This window comes from Globicephala melas, chromosome 11 (genome assembly GCF_963455315.2).
Source record: "Globicephala melas chromosome 11, mGloMel1.2, whole genome shotgun sequence".
Lineage (NCBI taxonomy): Eukaryota > Metazoa > Chordata > Mammalia > Artiodactyla > Delphinidae > Globicephala > Globicephala melas.
The window spans coordinates 97330931-97341017 of NC_083324.2; the positions used below are offsets into that span (position 1 = coordinate 97330931).

Here is a 10087-nt window from a genome sequence, read left to right on the forward strand (position 1 = left end):
ATGGGGTTTAAACCTCCTTAAAATTTCATATTATACAACACAATATTTTTTCCTTATTATATACAAAGATTTTTCTGAGTATATCAATTTTGTAAAAAAGAACATTTAAACTTAAGAAGGACCCCTTTTCTGACGTTCGGAAGCATTTGATAATTTATAAACAATTGGCCTGCATTGTCCAACATGGCAGCTACCAGCCACGGGTAGCTACTGAAACTTAAGTTACTTAAGATTAAATAAAATTAAAAACTCAATGTTTCAGTCTCACCAGCCGCATTTCAAATCCTCAAGAGCCACATGTGGCTAGTGGGTACCCCAAGGGTTCAGCACAGATACAGAACATTTTCATCATCACAGAATATTCTATTGGATGGCTCTGGTCTAGACCCTTCTTGGCTTCCACAAATGATCTGGGGGGTCTAAAACTCTAATTTGAGTTATCTTTAAAACATACAAGATATACAGTCAAAATAAACATAGGAAACAGAGATCAGAAATTACAGAGAGAGAAAAAGAAATGTACTAGGAATGGGTGATATACAATGGAGCACTAAATCTTGTTCTAACTTTGTTTAGCCAAAGCTGAACAAATAAACAAAACATTCAATGAATTATATAGTTCTCATTCAGCAGAAGGAAGCATGTGCTTTTATTTGGCAAGACATACTGTTTCCTGGCGATAATATCTGGCGAGAAAATATTATGGGGAAACTTCCATCAGTGTAACCCACGGGTGGCTGGACTGTTTAGGTGGCTGGACTGTTCAGGTGGCCTCTGCCTACCCCACACACCTTGAAGTTGACTCATCACATCAAAAAAGTAGCAAAAATAATCAGTAGCAAAAATCATCCGTAAGTGGTGTCGATATTCCTGAAGATTTCACGAGCGGATGAAGGAAAGGATTATGTCACCTAGCACACGGCAAAGTCTCATCCAACTTTGTGCTAGCTCTCTCTGCCCTTGTCTGTCCCAAGGCCTCTTCTCTGGCCACCCTTCGGCTAAGTTTTCTTTTCCTCCCCTCCCTCCATTCCCCTACTCCTCACCCACAGCCTCTAAAAAATCATCTTTATTGGTCCCGGCAATTCAGCTCATGCCTTTCCGCGTATACCTTGCTCAGCAAAGCAAAAGCTCAGCGAGGACCCAAATGGTGACCCACAGTAACCCCTCCAGCCCACTTCACAGGAGCTCTCCCTTTACCTTGCCACACAGGAAATACCGAGCCACCTTTTTAAATACCTTTAACAGCAATTTTGAAGGGGGAAAAAAAAAAGATCTGAGGCTGTGGCATTAAATTATAATTTAGTCAAAGCAGTTCTTTAGAGAATTAAATTAATTTGGTCCAGGTATTTTGGTTTCTGCTAAACTTTGTAGACTTCAAGGCAAAACAGAAAAACAAATAAACAGACATACATACAAGAAATACCATGTTTTCCTGGGGCAGAGGGAAGCGTACGAGTTCTTATTGGGAGGACATTCTCTCATTCTCTTTTCTAGCTCTACGGCTGGTGACAACTGGGACTCAGGGAAAATGACTTTTCCAATCACAGAGATCATTAAGAAAAAGATCTGAGATTCTAGCAGATGTCTGTCTAAACAATCCCATTACAGCGCCATGTCTCCCTCATCCACCACAACATGGGGTAGAGTAAAGGAAGCAAAAGGTCATCATGGTAGCCCCCAAATCTGGCCCTGTCTTAGGATCCAGTTAGCCAACGTTGGTCACCATAATGAATTCCCCCAGAGTGGCAGCCCTCTGTTGACAACACGCACTTCAGAAGAAGGAGCGTAAAAGATATGGTCCCTCTGCTTCCCACCCTTCTTTGCAGACAGAAATTAATCAGAAGTCTATTTAGACATTGAAATCATAGAATCATAGACCTGGGAAAGATTCCAGAGCAAGTCCTGTACACTTACTGCTCCATTATAGATGAGGTCACAGGGGTCCAGAGAAGTTAGGTGTTTTGTTTAAGATCACTAGCAAGTTAGGGGCAGAACCAGAAGAACACAAGGTTGCCTGTAGCTCCAATTATTTAAATCAGAGGCCACAAATCATTGGCCCGTACTGTGCTCTTAATGTTTTGATTGTTTGCTAAAATTTTAAAGTTGGGAAATCGTTATCCTGTAAGTCTGCATTTCTGACTTGAAAAAAACATCAGATTTGCTAACACAGAATTATGGCTGCCTTCTTTAGGTGAGCTATGAGCCCCTCAGTTCATAACTGGCACATTCCCGCCGACCCCAAGCAGGCAGTAAGCTTCCCAGGTTCCAGATCCATGTCGGATGTATTCTTGTAACCCCAGTAAAAGGGTTTAGACTATGGTTGGTACTTAAGTCACATTAACTTTTGAATGAGTGATGCATGGATGCTGGGTTGCCATTTCGGTATAGAGGGTCATGAGAAGAGGCACAGTCTTCTGGTTCATGGCTCTGCTCTCCATCCTGAGCTGCTAGCTTGCTGGGTGACATCGACACCCATGGAGACCACCTGGTAGCCTGCCCACCTCATGGGTCCCTGCCCACCTGAGCTCCAGCAATCTTCCACTCTACTTCCACACTCCCCATGGTCACATGCAGAACCTTGGAATTCCTTTGAAGCATGAAATGGCCAACGTCTCCTTTCTCTGACCAAACCTCCCATCTTGTTAGCTCTGTCACCCCCTTGCTTCCACCAAAACAGGGACACAGCCTCAGCTCTCTGTCGCTTTCTTGTCACCCGGCCTCCATGCTCCGTGCCACAGAATCTCAAAATGTTTTTCAGACTCAAAAGGAATATTGTGGTCTAATAATTTCAGAGCACTTTTCACAAACATTTTTAGGGCCCAAAATGTGTAATTCAGCAACTTTAAACAAATGCCCTGCTTTGAGGAGGTTTTTGGTCTGCCTTTTATCTTTGTTTGGGTTTTTTTTTCCCTCCCTTGTGCATCGTAATTTCTTCTTTGTTGAGCATAAGGTTTGCATTGTGGTGTGTGTGCGTGTGTGTTTTAGTTGTCCACCAGATAAAGCAGTATGTTAACTCTACTGAAAATGTTGGGTTTATCATTCCTGGGGCAACTGTTTAGAAGAATGTAACTACCAGAAACTGAGCTTTTTCCCTCCCACTGTAGAAGCATTACATTCAAACATACAGAAAAGTTAGAAAGTTGGCCTTAGAGGCAAAGATACCAACCACAGGGGGATAACATAGAATTCTGCCATATAGTGAATATGATATTTCCAAATGAGTAAAAGGCCACAAGTGGGAAAGAGAGCCAAAAAAAATCCAAATTTCATTAAAATAACGGTTGCCGACAAAGCTGAATTACCTTTGACAGTCACACTTGCAGGAAAACATCTGTTTTGACATGTGTGTCAGGAGATCCAAACATCTAAAACTGGAGAATGAATGAGCCATTGTTTAGTCTGCAAAAGGGCAGGATTGTGTAAATGAAGATACAATTGGGAAAAAATAAGGTACAGAAAAGAAAGTTTCCAATAGAAACCTTCTAATAAAAACACAAACACATGCACAGAAACTTCGCCAAAGACGAATGAGAGAGCAAAAATCTTGAGGAAGGAAGCAGTAAAATGAGAAAAGGCCTTTCAGTGGCTGAATGGTCTAAAACAAAATTGGAAGGAGGAGGGGGTCAGTTACACAGATACAGTTGGGAGGGAGGGGTCTTTGCAGGAGTGATCAGGGGTCGGCAGCCTCCAGATCCCCCCACTCAGTGTCCCAGCAGAGGCCACTCCCAGAGAGATATCCAGTGAGACACAATGCAAGTCCTCAGCCCCTTTATCCAGGGTTGTTGCCCTCCGCCCTCGCGGTGTGAAATTTCCGGGGCTGCCACTTCAAGGAGACATAGCAAACGCTAGGAGTTGCTTAAACAAACAATCCAAAAAGATGAGCAGGCAGGTTGAAAAGAAGGAAAGAAAACAAGAGACGGGATGCATCAGAGCATCATCTTCCTGATATAATAACAATGATCACTTAATCAGCGTGATTAAGATGAAGAGCTAAAAATAAAGATTTCCGCCTCATTTGTTTTGCTATCTCAGCCAGCCAAAAAATTTTAAAAGCAATTAAGTCAACCATCAAAGCCGGAGGGACCCTGGTCCTGCCGTTTCCGACGCCGCCTTATGATGTGATGTGTCCTTATGGGGAAAAGAAAGAACCAGCCACAGCCACTCCCTTCAGAGCTATTTCATCCAGACATGAACCAAACCACTGCGGAACAGCCCAAAAATATAGCAACAGGAGATCAGCCAGGAGGAAAGCCAAATTCCCCCACCGTGGGCTGCATCAAGTGCAGGCTGGGAAAGCTACTTTCAGCGGAGACCCTAGCAAAACAGGCAAGCAGCTTCAGAAGCACCAAGTCTGGGTACCAAAGACTGCCCACACCCACACTGATTCACCAGGGGTCATTTTTCACGACGCATTCTGGTAGCTGCGGGTGAAGGTGAGATGGCTCTGCTACTGCCAGCCAACCCCAAGGCCTCACCTCCTGAGCGGCTGCTGCCTCCACCCCTCCTCTCTGTTTTCTGATTTATCTGCCACGTAACATCCTCTCGCGTCCTTGCTCAGAAATGTTTACAGTCAATTCAGCTCTGCATTCACGGCGCTCTGCAAATGGCCTACGCTTACCGTTTCTAGCTGACCTTGCTGTTTTTCTGTACATAACCCTGCAATCCCGCTCAAGAGACACGTGCTCTTTCCCGACCACTCTCTGAGTTTCCCTCCTCTGTGAAGCTCTCCCCCATCTCTGGTGATAATGTGAATTCACTACCCTTTGAGCCTCCATCCCTCTTTCCTTCTTTCAACACACCACGGCTTCCCTAGTTCTAAAACATCACCATCCCAAGAAGGAGGGCTTCCCTCAAGAGTTCTGGAACTTTCCAGTATTTACTTCCACCCTTTCTGCGGGTCTGTTCTTGACGTCAAGGGCAGGCTTTCATAGTCTCAGACTCGTAGACCTCCAGCACCTAGTGTGGTGACTCACACATAGTGTGTACTTAAGAAATATTTATTTGCATATTTATGGTTGAACTGGATGGAATTGTAAAATAAGGTTTATGTAGTTCAAGCTTTGGGTACCCAGAAGCTAGTTTCATAGAATCAGAACTTTAATGCCAGAAAGAATCAAAAGACCATCTAGTCGACCCTACGGATGAGGAAACTGAGACCTGGGGAGATTTTTAAATTGCCCAAGGACACACAATCAAAAACAAAAACCTGAGACTGAGAACAAGCCCCCAGGACTTAATTCTGACAATCGCATGGGATAGTAAGTCACAATATTGGTTTAATTTTAGAACATCTCTTGAGGAAATCATCTGATCTCCCAGCCGCCTATCGAGAGCCTGTGGCATCCCAAGCGCTGTGCTAACTATGCAGGGGAGGGGACCGTTGCCTTATAAGTATGTAAATGAAAATAGTTATTATTGTCTTTAGAAAGGCGGAAGGTAGACTGTCATTCAGCCGAGATCCCACACAGTAAGGCTACGTGGAACCAGAGAGACGCTGACTCCCTGCGTGTTTTAACTTATCATAGTTCCTCTGTACATGCAAATTTCTCTTCTGTTTCCCCGTCTGTTCTCATCTGTGCCTTCCCAAAGACAAGCCTTCGTTTTAAGTCCACGCCGGTACTGCAGTCCCCTTTCCCTTTTATCTACTCGAGTATCACTCCTGGCTGCAGCTGCATTCACTGTAGCCTGTGTCTTTAATGCGGATGTTACATAAGGCTCAAATTTCTGACATTACGAGGTTTCTGATGGGTCATTTTAATCTAGGAGATACACACCACTTCCCAAGATTCCAAAGGAAGGAAAGAAAAAGAGGGTACGTACAATGATTTGAACGAGTTTAAGTCCTAATTTGGTCCTTCTTCTCCGCCGCCCCCCCCCCCGGGCATTTTAATCTTCCCTTTCCTTTTTAATCTTTTCAAACTCACTGTCTTCTAACGTAACACAGAAAAGAATGGCTGCTTCCTAAGATGCATCCTAGATAAGACATGGAAATTAGCCTCTGTTACATGCACTTCTTTACGGCTTCTCACTTCTGTTTCATTTTAATTCCTTCGACAGACATGAATGCTTTTAGACATGTCACCAGGTCTGCTTCCTGAGCAGCCTTACTTCTTTACAGGACCTCTTTCCTTCTGTTTCCCTTCTGTTTAGGAGCTAATACCTCACGCTATACAAATCACCTTCATAAAGCTGACATTTTATTCTTTGCATGAGCCTTCTGGTTCAAACACCCAGACATTTTGCAAGCACGGAACATCACACAGAGCGTCAGAACTCCAGCCAAGCCTGGGCGGAGAGGGGTAGGTCAGAGGAGTCTCCGTCATATTTTAAATTTTCATTTCTTCCATTGGCTTGTGTCCTAAATGCTATTTAACAGTAGTTAGTGCCAATTTCCTTTGTTTCCGGGAATGTATCTCATGTGTACCTAACATGAATGTAATTCCTTATCAGAGTTGAAAGAAGAGTTTGCACGAAGTATGAGCAATCCTCCCCGCAGATTTAAGGGTGAACCGTCTTGGTTTTATCACTGGATTATGGGTTCTCCTGACTAAGAGTGTTTTGGCTGCTCTGCCCTCAAGCAGAGAATGCAGATGTGGGACCTGCTGTAAAGGATTTACAGAAAATAGGAGAAGTCTGAGGATGGCCACAGATAAATCAACAAGAAACATCAGATTCCTTCATCAACTGGGTTAGTGTCTCTCAAAGAACATTCTGTGGGTGTATAATCCCAAATATTTTAGATGCAAATTAGTAAATACTGTCTGTTTTCCTTTGCTTAGAAAATATATCTCTATTAGTCAGCGTTCTCCAGAGAAACAGAACCCATGGGGTATGTGCACGCACACACACACACACACACACACGCACAGAGATTTATTTTAAGGAATTGGCTCATGCAACTCTGGGGGCTGGTAAGTCTGATATTTGCAAGGCAGGTCAGCAGGCTGGAGACCCAGGGAAGAGCTTGTTGGGGCAGCTTGAGTCTGATGGTCTCTGGAGGCATAATTCCTTTTTCCTCAGGGGACCACAGTCCTTTTCTTCTAAGGCCTTCAACTGATTGGATGAGGCCCACCCACATGATGGCGGGCATCTGCTTTATTCAGAGTCTACTGATTTAAATGGTGAACTCATCTGAAAAATACCTTCACCACAACATCTGGACGGGTGTTTGACCAAACATCTGGGTACCATGGCCTAGCCAAGTTGACACATAAAATTAACCATTGCACTGTCACATGTTCAGTCTGAGGTTTTCTACAAGAAAATTAAAACATTATGATACTTTGTGCAGTATCTTCTAGTTTTCCAAGTACTTTATCATTTTGGTCTTAAAGACATCATGCCATGAAAATTTTACAATTGGGACCACTTAAATATTGGAAAGAATAGGCCCTTTTTCAAAAGTGTAAGTCCTTTGTCTGGAATTTATAATACAGCAATTGCAACAATTAATGTAAAAATGGTTTGATTTCACCTACTTAATCCATCATATGCCTGGAAAGTACACAACTGGTGGTTCTCTTTGCGGTACACCTCATCACCATTTGTAACACTGTGTCTATAGGAAAATACTTTCAAAACTGTAAATCAAAATACCAGTGATATCCTCCCTCCAGTGATGAACAGAAATGGGAAGAGTGATTATGTTCTTGGATCCCAATAACTTATTTTTTCTCCACATTTACATAATCATCAAAAACTATCACTCTACTTTTTTTTTTTTAATTATTTTTGGCTGTGTTGGGTCTTCGTTGCTGCGCGCGGGCTTTCTCTAGTCGCGTCGAGCGGAGGCTACTCTTCGCTGCGGTGTGTGGGCTTCTCATTGTGGTGGCTTCTCTTGTTGCGGAGCACCGGCTGTAGGTGCGCGGGCTCAGTAGTTGTGGCTCGCGGGCTCTAGAGCGCAGGCTCAGTAGTTGTGGCGCACGGGCTTAGTTGCTCCGCGGCATGTGGGATCTTCCCCGACCAGGGCTTGAACCCGTGTGCTCTGCATTGGCAGGCGGATTCTTAACCACTGCGCCACCAGGGAAGCCCCACTCTACATTTTTCTTAGCTGATATTCTCTAAGCCAAACAATCCCTGTTACCCAGGTGATCATTCCAGAGAACAAAGAAAACGTGTTCGAGAGAGAGTCCCTTCTATACCTGGTCCCACACAAAGGTTGTTTATGAAGAGAGGGCCAGCTCATCTAGATAAAAGTAGAAGTGTCGTTTTAAGGGCTCAGATAACAGCATTCAGTTGTGATGTGAAAATCAGAGTTAATTTTTTTTGTCTGTGAATATACAAAGGCATGGAAATAGGAGTAGAAAATCTGAACCGTGCAATGGGAAAAAAAAGCTCACGCATCCCACCTATGTGCTAACACAGTTACTGTGTTACTGAGATGCAGCCATAAATAAAAGCGCTCCCAAGCTGATAAGGGCAGCAGACACAATGCCATGCACTTACCAGATCTTGTTTTATTTTCCTCCTCCTGGCCCATGTCTCCCAGCCTCCTAGCAGTTGGGTGAGCTGTCGGAAGTTCGTGCCCGGTGATGACCCACCTGCCCTCACCCCCCAGCAGGACTGGCCACCATCTTGTCCCCTCTTCTGGCAGTCTCACAGCCTCCACATTTAAGATTGCAGTGTCACAAGATCAAAGGATCCTGGAACCCTGAGACACGGCTTGATAAGGAGCCACCCAAGGAAGCCATCTGACCAGCATGATGTGAGCAATAAAAATCCTTTGTGATGTAAAGCCACTGACATCCGCGGTTTACTTATTAGACATCATGACCTACCCTAGCCCCATAGAATACGTTACCTAAGTCTTGCGCTCTGACAATAGAAAACAGCATTTCTTAAAGCAAGTAGCATATGCTAAAGAAGATTTGTCCTGTGGAACGCTATTCAGAGAACAAGAAATAGCGTAATGTAAACTGCTCCAAGCCTGTTTTCTGCACGTGTAAACATTCAGCTGTTTCCTGTATTGGCCAAACTTCCTGCGTGGCATTCGAGTCCCTCCCATGGCCTGGCCATTTCCTCCTTTTCTAGTCTCATCTTCTCCTTGTTTTTCATCTTATTTCTGGAAATAACCAAGCCACCTGTGCTCCTTGCACAGCCTCTGCCGTTTCACGACGCTGCTCCTTCTTTTCCTCCTGCCGGGTCCATTTTCCCAGACATCTTTAACTACCTACCTGTCAAGTTTCCACAGGAGAAACAGAACCACGGGAGTGACATAGAACGGGGGTTAGTCCCACAAACAACCGGCGGGAGCCTGTTAAATGGTGTCCTCACGGCTGTTTCTGCATTCGGTGCTGAGGCTGAAGTCCGCAGGGCGGGCAGGTGGGAAGGAAAGGTGGGGTGCAGCGTGGCTTCTCTGGGAGCCCAGAAAGCTGGGGGGGTGGGGGGGCCAGGCCGGCCTCTCACGTCGATGGCACGGTGATGCCCTCGGGGAGGCTGGTGCCCTTCTTCACAGAGCTGAACACAGCCCCAGTCCAGGGGTCAGAGGGGCTGAAGGAGGCAGGCCAGTGGCAACGGAAGTCCCTGCAAGCCTGGCTGCTGCCTCAACCCGCAAGGTAAGTCCACAGACCTGCGACCGCAGGTGAGCTCCAGCTGGCCCTGCGTCGACGTTTGGACACAAACATGGCTGCGGCTCCTCTCCCACCTTCCAGACCCCCCGCAAGGGTCTCCTGTGGTCGGTCATAACCCAGGACCCTGCAGGAAAGGGGATTCTGGGGAGAGCAGTTCCAGCTTAGCCAAGTGGACCGGTGCGAGGTCACCACATGGGCTAAGTTCTACTCATTTTTTAAAAACTGAAGTATAGTTGATTTACAATATTCCGTTAGTTTCAGGTGTACAGCAGAGTGATCCAGTTACACACACACGTGTGTGTGTGTGTACATATACACACACACACATATATATACACCTATCTATTATTTTTCAGATTCTTCTCCATTATAGGTTATTACCAGATATTGGCTATAATTCCCTGTGCTCTGCAGTAGGTCCTTGGTGTTTACCTGTTTTATATATAGTAGTGTGTATCTGTTAATCCCAAACTCCAAATTTCTCCCTCCCCCTCCTTTCCCCTTTGGTAACCATAAAT

General features: G+C 44.9%; 1 long non-coding RNA gene across 1 annotated transcript; it reads left to right on the forward strand.

The window, feature by feature from the left end:
• Positions 1-5699: 5699 nt before the first annotated feature.
• Positions 5700-8703, forward strand: LOC115866035 (uncharacterized). Its single transcript, XR_004044489.2, has 3 exons — positions 5700-5812; positions 6451-6688; positions 8489-8703. It is a non-coding gene; the product is annotated as an uncharacterized lncRNA (long non-coding RNA).
• The last annotated feature ends 1384 nt before the right edge of the window (positions 8704-10087 follow it).